We start from the raw sequence: 9,751 nt of genomic DNA on the forward strand, positions 1-9,751 counted from the left end.
ATTGACAGAGGAAGACAGTTCCAGAGTTGACCTGTTGCATAAATGAAGGACTGGGAGTAACGGTTAACTTTTGCATTAGAGAGTTGGACAAAAAAGGGATGAGAGTTTGTTGCTAGACATGTGCTACGCACCTAATTGTATCTTTACAGACATGAGCCAAGCTCTTACTGTCCCGTGCATTAAACCATTTTTATCATTCATGTCCTTAAATCTGAGAATAGTTTTGGCACACACTACTTCATTCGGTAGTGCATTCCACTAATCGATTGCCCTATTTGGGTAAATAAATTTCCTTTTGAGGATTTCTTGAATGTAAGAGTGAGAGTAGTGCGAGTATAAGTGGTTGGGGAATGGCTGGGAGAAGAAGAGATGAGAGGAGGAAGGAAGAGATCAGTAGGGAGGAAGTAGTGGAAGCAATGAAGATCAAGATGGGAAAGGCCCCAGGAATTGATGGAGTGTGTGGTGAAATGCTGAAGTATGGGGGTGATATTGTAGTGGAGTGGGTATGGAAGTTGTATAGATTGGCCTGGGAAGAGGGAAGGGTTCCGGAGGACTGGAAATCAGGTGTAATTGTTCCTTTATACAACGGAAAAGGGGAGAGAGAAGTATGTGGTAACCATAGGGGTATTTGCCTTCTTAGTGTGACTGGAAAAATATAAGGTAGGATACTCATTGACAGGGTTAGGCATATAACAAAGGAGCTAGTTGGAGAAGAACAAGGTGGATTTAGGAAGGGAAAAGGGTGTGTAGATCAGATATTTGTTCTAAGATTTTTAGTGGAGAAGTAGATACTTCTCCGGAAGGGAAAGAAAGTGTATGCTGCCTTCATGGACTTAGAGAAAGCATATGACAAAATAGATAGGCAAGGTATGATGAAAGTATTAAGAATATAGGAAGTGGAGGGGAAATTGTTGAATGCTGTGAAGAGTATGTACGAAGGAGCTGTGGCTACGATGCGAATGGATGGTGAGCTGAGCGAGTTCTTTGATCTCAATGTGGGACTGAAACAGGGTTGCGTGATGTCTCCATGGCTATTTAATATATACATGGATGGGGTTGTAAAGGAGGTGCAAGGTAGGGCAGTGGATGTAGGGGTGGCTCTAATGAATGAGGGTGAGATGTGGAAGATTTCGGTGTTGCTGTTTGCTGATGATACAATATTGTTGAATGAAGATGAATGGGAGTTGCAAGGTTTGGTGAATGAATTTGGGACAGTGCGTAGGAAGAGGAATCTGAAAGCTAACGTAAACAAGAGTAAAGTTATGGTGTTTGAGAGGAATGGAGTCACAGAGTGCACAGTGAGGTTGGATGGTGAGGATATGGAAAGTGTGAATGCATTCAAGTACTTGGGTAGTGTGATGAGTAAGGATGGAAGTTTGGGGGATGAAGTGCTTGAAGGGGTACAGCAGGGAAGGAAGGTTGGTGGTTCACTGAAAGAAGTGATGAGAAATAGGGAGGTGAGTATTGAAGTTAAGAAGTCACTGCATGATAGTATTGTGATCCCTAACCTGACGTATGGAAGTGAAGCATGGACCTTGCTAGAGGTGAACAAGTCAAGAGTGAGAGCAGTGGAAATGAGTTGCTTGAGAGGAGCATGTGGAGTGACATGGAGAGACAGGTTGGCGAATGAGGAGGTGAAGGAGCGTTGTGGGGTGGATGTGTATGTGGTTGAGAGGATTAGGAGAAATACACTGAGGTGGTTTGGACATGTGGAGAGAATGGAGATTGAAAGACTGACTAAGAGGGTGTATGTAGGTGAGGTGAAGGGAGGGAGAGGGAGGGGAAGACCGAGGATGAGGTGGAGGGATGGAGTTGAGAGGTATATGAGAGAGGGGGGAGTGAGTTGGGGGGAGGGTAGGCAAATGGTGGGTGACAGAGCGACTTGGAGGCGTTCTGTCTGCCACCACCCTTTGCGAGATTAGGGCGTCGGGCTATAGACAGATTGATAGAATTTCTTTACGTCTTTATCACCTCCCTTTCAATGTAGTTTTTTGCAATGTCCTCTTGCTGATGCTTCCCCATAGGTTATATATTCAGTTATGTCTGTCTTCTCTTCCCCTGAGATGCATTTATTTAGTACTATATAATCATGTCTCCTCTTTTCCTTTTTTTCTGTAGTGTTGGTAGAATTAACTTTTCCAATCTTTCTTCTTAGCTCAGATCCCTTAAGCTTGGTATCCATCTTGTAGGTGTCCTTTGTACTTTTTCAGTCTTATCTATGTGTTTTTTGAGATGAGGATTCCAAACTACTGATGCATATTCTAGAGTTGGTCTGATGAATGATGTTATTATCATTCTCAACATGTCTTCATTTATATATGTGAATGCTATTCTTATATTAGCAAGCAATGTACAGTATACATGTTATGTACCTTCTCATTGATATGGTCATCTGGAGATAGTCTGTTATTGATAATTACTCCTCGGTCCTTCTCTCTAATATGTGTAGGGTTGTTCTCCCTAACTTATAATCCCAATCTGGTCTTTTTTCACTTTTACCAGATTTAATTACATGACACTTGTCCACAGTGAATTCCATTTGCCATTTATTGCTCCATTCATGAAGCTTGTTTAATTCCTCTTGCAGCTCTTTGCAAGAATCTGTGTTTGTAATTTGTCATTGAATGTTTGCATCATCCGGAAACATATTTAGATAGCTTCCATTTCCAATGTTACTATGTCATTTATATATATTAAAAACATAACTGTTGCCAGCACTGAGCCCTGTGGCACTCCGCTGGTCACTTCCCTCCATGATGAGTAATTTCCCTTTAACATTGTTCTCATTTCCCTTTTTCTAAGAAAATCCTGCATCCAACAGTACAGATTCCCTTGGATACCTCCTTGATGGTACAGTTTCAATAAAAGTCTTTGGTGCGGTACTCTGTCAAATGGTTTCTTAAAATCTAAATAGATACTGTCCACCCATCCTTCTCTTTTCTGTAATGTTTCTGTAACTCTGTCATAGTAGATTAAGAGATTAGTAACACATGATTTTCCCTTTCTATAACTGAACTATCTCTCTGTTATCACACTGTGTTTTTCTAGATGTTTTACCCAAACTTTCCTTATCAGCTTTTCTAGTATCTAACTTACAACACTGGTCAGTGATACTGGTCGGTAGTTGAGTGGATTTTGTCTATTCCCCCTCTTGAATAGGAGAACAATGTTTTCTTTCTTCCAAATATCAGGTAGTTTACCTTGACCTAAGGATTCCTTGAACATTAATTACAATGGTCTGCTTAACTCTTCTGCACATTCACGTAGCACCAAACCTGAAATTTCGCAAGGACCATTTGATTTTCCTTTGTCTACTTTACATAACTCTTCCTGTACTTCTTTTTCTGATATTTGTATGTCTGGTATGTCACGAATCAAATTCGCGACATTACCCTTTTGTGAGAAGCCACGAACTGTTAGTGGAAAACTCACTGTTTATCGTTCAGTTAACCGCTCATTCGGACGGAAGCTTTGTCAAATCAATTTTGCATTGTCATACGTGATCATCTTTGTGTGAGACATTAGCGCTTCCGCTGAGCGATTTGTTTTGGGCGCGTTTCGCTCACTCGACCGTTACAAAATGCGGCCTATTGCTCCCCCTTTTTTCCCACAACTTACGGAGTCCAGTTTTTGCTCTGACGGAGAGAGGTCCTGTGCTCCAGAAGTGAGAGGTCAACCCAAGCTCCACTCGAATCACAGTTACCCAGTGCTCCCACCTTGGTGATACAAAGCATTCATCGACCAGTATTTCCTTTTTGTATTTCCCTAGTCTTAAGAGTTTAATTAAGGTGTTTTTCCTAGGCGTAAGAATTTAGCTCGTGAGTGAGCGAGTGAGTGCGATCTCATTAATTTGATTTTGAATTGTAACGTTAAATATATTTTGTAATCAATAAATTTAACAGTTCTTTTTCTTGAGCTTAATGTAATGTAAACTCTTGTTTCATTTCTCCATAATTAAGCTTATTTCGCATATAGCTCCTAGCTTGCGTAAACGTTTGCCCTTCATAACTGGTACTTAGACCAGTCTTGTGTATTAAACTTAAAATCCGTTGTGCCTCCTAGGAGTTAAGCATCAGCAAGAACCTGATACTATTATTAGTTATTTATTGTCAGGGGTAAAGTAACTTTCTCCAGAGGCTACAGTACTAATAAACAGCAATTGAGTGATTAGTCTCTGCTGTGTACTGTCAAGAAAGTTTATAAATTCTCGTTCTTAGAGAATCGTTGCTTGATTTAGCAAGACAATCATTGTCCCTGCTCTTTAATATTATTGAATATTATTATCAATTAAATAATATATTTAGCATTTATTTTAAAAAAACACCGAGTTATTATAAAAACCCCGTGACAATTGGCGACCTCATTCCAGGATATTAACTCCTAGCTCTAAAGCTATTCACGAGATAGTACTCACTCGTTCATATTTAGGTATTTATAATTAAAGTTTATAGGCACAAGTTTACTGGTGTTTACCGTTAATTTAGCAAGTGAATTTTTGCTTTATTAATTCATAAAGTACTTAACTCTAATTAGTACTTTATTCTGGTAATGCTAGACGATTTTATTCGCTCCTGGGTAGCCGCTGTACCCATTGTGTTAATTATTGAGTCTTCTTAGTTATTTGCATTTTTGCTTTAATCTTTGCCAGTTAACTAGATAAGACTGGTCACCACTAACTTGTGTCTGTACTCTTTACTTGTGTTTATTAGTATTCGTTTGCGAAGCAGTCAGTACTCAGTTTCGGTTTGCTTAATAAATTAGCGCCATGGCTACCACCATATTTTTACAGGAAGCCAAAGATATGGGTCTTACAGACCCAACCGAAATTAAAGAGTATATACTCTCACGGCATAATCAGGAGCAGCAGCGCGAGAATGATGCCCGTGAAGAGCGTAAGATTCAGCGCGAATACGAGCGAGAACAGCGTGAGGAACGCGAAAAGGAGCTCGAGTTAGAAAAAAAGCGACAACAGCGCAAACACGAGCGAGAACAGCGCGAATACGAGCGTGAACAACGCGAGAGAGAACGAGAGCACGAACGTGCCGAACGTGAGGCACGTGAAAAACACGAATATGAAATGATGAAGCTCAAGCGAGATTCCTTGGCTTCAGATACATCTTGTGCAGTTGGTCAAAGCTCCACAAGCGTTCTCCCTGCACATGTTCTGGCGACCCCACGCATCAAGCTTCCTTCATATAAGGAAAGCGAGCGAATCGAGCCGTACATAGCTCGTTTTGAGGACATGGCAGACATGTATCAACTGGATGAGGCAGCTAAGCGGATCCAATTTCTTAGTTTATTTGAGGGCCCTGCCCTCGATATTCTCCACAGAATTCTTGGAGACAATCTCACATATGAGGTGATGAAAGCTGCACTCATTAAGGCGTATGGTCTCACAGTAGACGACGCCAAAGTTCAGTTCATGCAAGCTCGTCTCTAAGACAAGGAGACAGCTGTTCAGTTCCTCGATCGTCTCACTGCTTACTTAAATGAGTGGATGGAGAAAGATGAAACTCCTTCCACGCATGAGGGGATAATTGACCTTATGCTGCGTACACAGCTAGAGAGGTCGTGGCCTGCTGAGCTCATAGCACAGCTTAAGATCTGCCAGGTGAAAGATGCCAGCCAAATGGCAGAAAAGGCTGACGCATTCTTTACTGCATACGGGTATCAAACTCGTAAGCAAAACACCTGGAACAGAAAACCTGATAAATCTGGGAAATCGTCTCAGACTGAATCCCAGCACCAAGGCCGTTCTCAGAGTAATGGCCAAGGTCCAAGCAAACCGCAGAAGGACCAGGGGCAAAATACACAGCAGCCTGCTTGGAAGCGGTACAAGTACCCTAACCAACAGCAGTATCAGCCACGCAACCGACCGTCGGGACAAACTTTTTCACCACCAGCTCAAAAGAGGCAGGAAGCGAATGCAGCCTTCATTCCTCAGCAGCAGCATGGTGGTCACGTCCCTACCAGTATGGGTACTCCCCCACAGTTCACTAGTCCCACAGTGACAGTGAACCCCCCTCCACAGATGGCCAATGTTCCATCTTCCCAATATAATTCACAAGGCACAATGTTTGCCGCATCAATTCAGCAGCCTCATGAGAGGCTAGCTGCTTCCTCCACAGGCCCTCCCACAGGTGACAGTACCTTCCTTGTTCAGCCAGGGTTTGTGGGAGGCATTCCTGTGAAGGTCCTGAGAGATAATGGTTCCTCAGGTTGCTCTGTCAAGCAGAGTCTAGTTCGGCCTGAGCAGTATACAGGTCGACAGATCCATGCAAACCTTATTGATGGATCAGTGAGATTGTTCCCTGAGGCATGTATCCAGGTGGCATCTCCATTTTATACTGGTACGACACTTGCAGTTGTCATGCCAGAACCTTTATTTGACGTCATCTATCTATCTATTGCCAGACACCTCAATCCCGTTTGGGGTGGCCACAAACAAATCGCCTCCAAGTCACCCTGTCCCCCGCCATTTCACTGCCTTGCTCCCAACTCACACCCCCCTCTCTCATATACCTCTCCACCCCATCCCTCCACCTCATCCTCGGCCTCCCCCTCCCTCTTCCCCCCTCCACCTCACTCACGTACACTTTCTTCGTCAGTCTTTCACCCTCCATCCTCTCCACATGGCCAAACCACCTCAGTGGGTTCCTCATAACGCTTCCTATCACATCCACATCCACACCACAACGCTCCTTTATATCCTCATTCGTCAGCCTGTCTCTCCACGTGACTCCACAGGCTCCTCTTAAATAACTCATTTCCACTGCTCTCACTCTTGACTTGTGTCCTTCCAACAATGTCCAAGCTTCACTTCCGTACGTTAGAGTTGGTATCACAATACTGTCATGTAGTAACTTTTTCACTTCCATGCTCACTTCCCTGTTTCTTATCACTGCTTTCAAGGAACCAGCAACCTTTCTTCCCTGCTGTACCCTTTCAAGCACTTCACCCTCCAAACCTCCATCCTTACTCATCACACTACCCAAATACTTAAACGTACTCACATTTTCCAAATCCTCACCATCTAACCTCGCTGTACATTCACTAACTTCACCTCTCTCAAAGACCATCACTTTACTCTTCCCTACATTCACCTTTAGGTTCCGTTTCTTACACACTCTCTCAAACTCATCCACCAAGCCTTGCAGCTCCCCTTCGTCTTCACTCAACAACACAGTATAATCTGCAAACAACAGTACAGGGAGTTTCCAAACACTATCCTCTCTCACCAGGGCCACTCCAACATCCACTACCCTACCTTGTACCTCTTTTATTACCCCATCCATGTACAGATTGAACAACCATGGAGACATGACACATCCCTGTTTCAAACCAACTTTCAAAGAGAAAAATTCACTTAGTTCACCATCCACACGCACTGCAGCCTTCGCACCATCGTACATACTCTTCACAGCATTCAACAACTTCCCATCTACTCCATATATTCTTAACACTTTCCACAATCCTTGTCTATCCACCCTGTCATATGCTTTCTCCAAATCCATGAAAGCCGCATACAACGTCATCATTGGCAATATTTATGGTGTCAAGGAGAGTTGCACCGAACATGACGCTACTCAGACTTCGGCTGCTGTGGTAACACGAGCCATGGTTGAGGCTCCAGACTGTGTCACCCCAGTGATCATTGAATCGCCGCAAGATCTGATGTGCAGTCAACTTGTTGTACAAGAACAACATTCTGACCCGACACTTGCTGCCGTGCAGAACAAACAAAAGAGTCAAGTGATTAAGTATTCACGGGGAGGTCGAGCCAAGTTCCTTCGCAAACAAGGACAGCTCTACCGTGAGTCACGAACACCCGAGGGCGAGGTTCGACTGCAGTTTGTCGTCCCCACCAAGTACCGCCAAGCAGTGTTAGAATGGGGTCATTGTTCAGCCTCAGGAGGTCACATGGGCAAAAGGAAGACCCAGGGCCGTATCTGAGCTGACTTTTTCTGGCCAGGGATGGGACGAGACATAGATAGTTTTGTCCGTTCCTGCAGTGTGTGTCAAAGTAACACCACTAATCAGGGACATGTCCTTCCTGTGCCGTTCATAACCACACCCGTAATCTCTGAGACAGTTGAGAGACAGGGTAGTGGTGAAGTTGGTGCAGACCTGACGTCTCGCCCATTGGCCCCACAGGACGCAGTATGTCCAGGGCCTGTACATACATATTATGTACCGTAAGTTAAGGGGGAAGTTTGAGAGAGAACTCCGCAGAGGCGACTCGAGGCTATGGAAGACCCGAGTTTGCACAAGGATTCTCAGCTCCCCGATACTAATATAAGTACTGTAGGTTAAGTGGGAAGTTCGAGAGAGAACTCCGCAGAGGCGACTCGAGGCTATGGAAGACCCGAGTTTGCACAAGGATTCTCAGCTCCCCGATATTAATGTAAGTACTGTAGGTTAAGGGACAAGGATTCTCAGCTCCCCGATATTAATATAAGTACTGTAGGTTAAGGGGGAAGTGAGAACTCCGCAGAGGCGACTTGAGGCTATGGAAGACCCGAGTTTGCACAAGGATTCTCAGCTCCCCGATACTAATATAAGTACTGTAGGTTAAGGGGGAAGTTCGAGAGAGAACTCCGCAGAGGCGACTCGAGGCTATGGAAGACCCGAGTTTGCACAAGGATTCTCAGCTCCCCGATGTCAATATAAGTACTGTAGGTTAAGGCACAGGTTGAGGACCGTGTGCAGTTCGAGGCTATGGAAGACCCGAGTTTGCACAAGGATCCTCAACTTGCCGACACTAATCGTGTGTTATAATTAATGGCAACCTCAAATGTACGTCGTAGCACTGACTGCTAGGCAGAGAGAGTAATTGTACTTAATAAGAATTTTGTCTCATTGACACTTTTGATGCTCCACCTTAATTGGTTTTGCAGGTATAGCAATGGGTGTAGCAGTTTTGCTGTGCGGGCCAGCTGATCGTCTGCTGCACGCTGCCGCCTCTTCTCCTCTGCCTTCGTCGTCGCCATATTATTTACTGTGTCATTTTACACGTAGGTACAGTTACACTACAACTGTCACACCTACACCGTGTATTACATACACCACGCTACACAACAATTAGTTGTCAGTGTAAATGTAGTGAATTTTCGCTCAGTTTGACCTGAGTACAGGATTTTCACCGTCGTCACGGAGTTTTTCCCTCAAGCTTGCTTCTATTAACGTAAATACGAGGTTTTTTTCACTCACTGGCGACTGCGACTTTCTCCTGTAGCAGGATAGCACACACACCACAGTGTGAATCTTGTGTGAATAACTTAGGATGTGTACATATATATATATATATCCACAAATTTTTTCCCATAAGGAAAAAATTTAATTTTGTAGGGGCATAATGTCACGAATCAAATTCGCGACATTACCCTTTTGTGAGAAGCCACGAACTATTAGTGGAAAACTCACTGTTTATCGTTCAGTTAACCGCTCATTCGGATGGAAGCTTTGTCAAATCAATTTTGCATTGTCATACGTGATCGTCTTTGTGTGAGACATTAGCGCTTCCGCTGAGCGATTTGTTTTGGGCGCGTTTCACTCACTCGACCGTTACAAAATGCGGCCTATTGCTCCCCCTTTTTTCCCACGACTTACGGAGTCCAGTTTTTGCTCTGACGGAGAGAAGGCCTGTGCTCCAGAAGTGAGAGGTCAACCCAAGCTCCACTAGAATCACAGTTACCCAATGCTCCCACCTTGGTGGTACAAAGCATTCATCGACCAGTATTTCCTTTTTGTA

Source organism: Coenobita brevimanus, chromosome 41 (genome assembly GCF_032717465.1).
Source record: "Coenobita brevimanus isolate Jiangsu-jjx chromosome 41, ASM3271746v2, whole genome shotgun sequence".
Taxonomy (NCBI): Eukaryota; Metazoa; Arthropoda; class Malacostraca; order Decapoda; family Coenobitidae; genus Coenobita; species Coenobita brevimanus.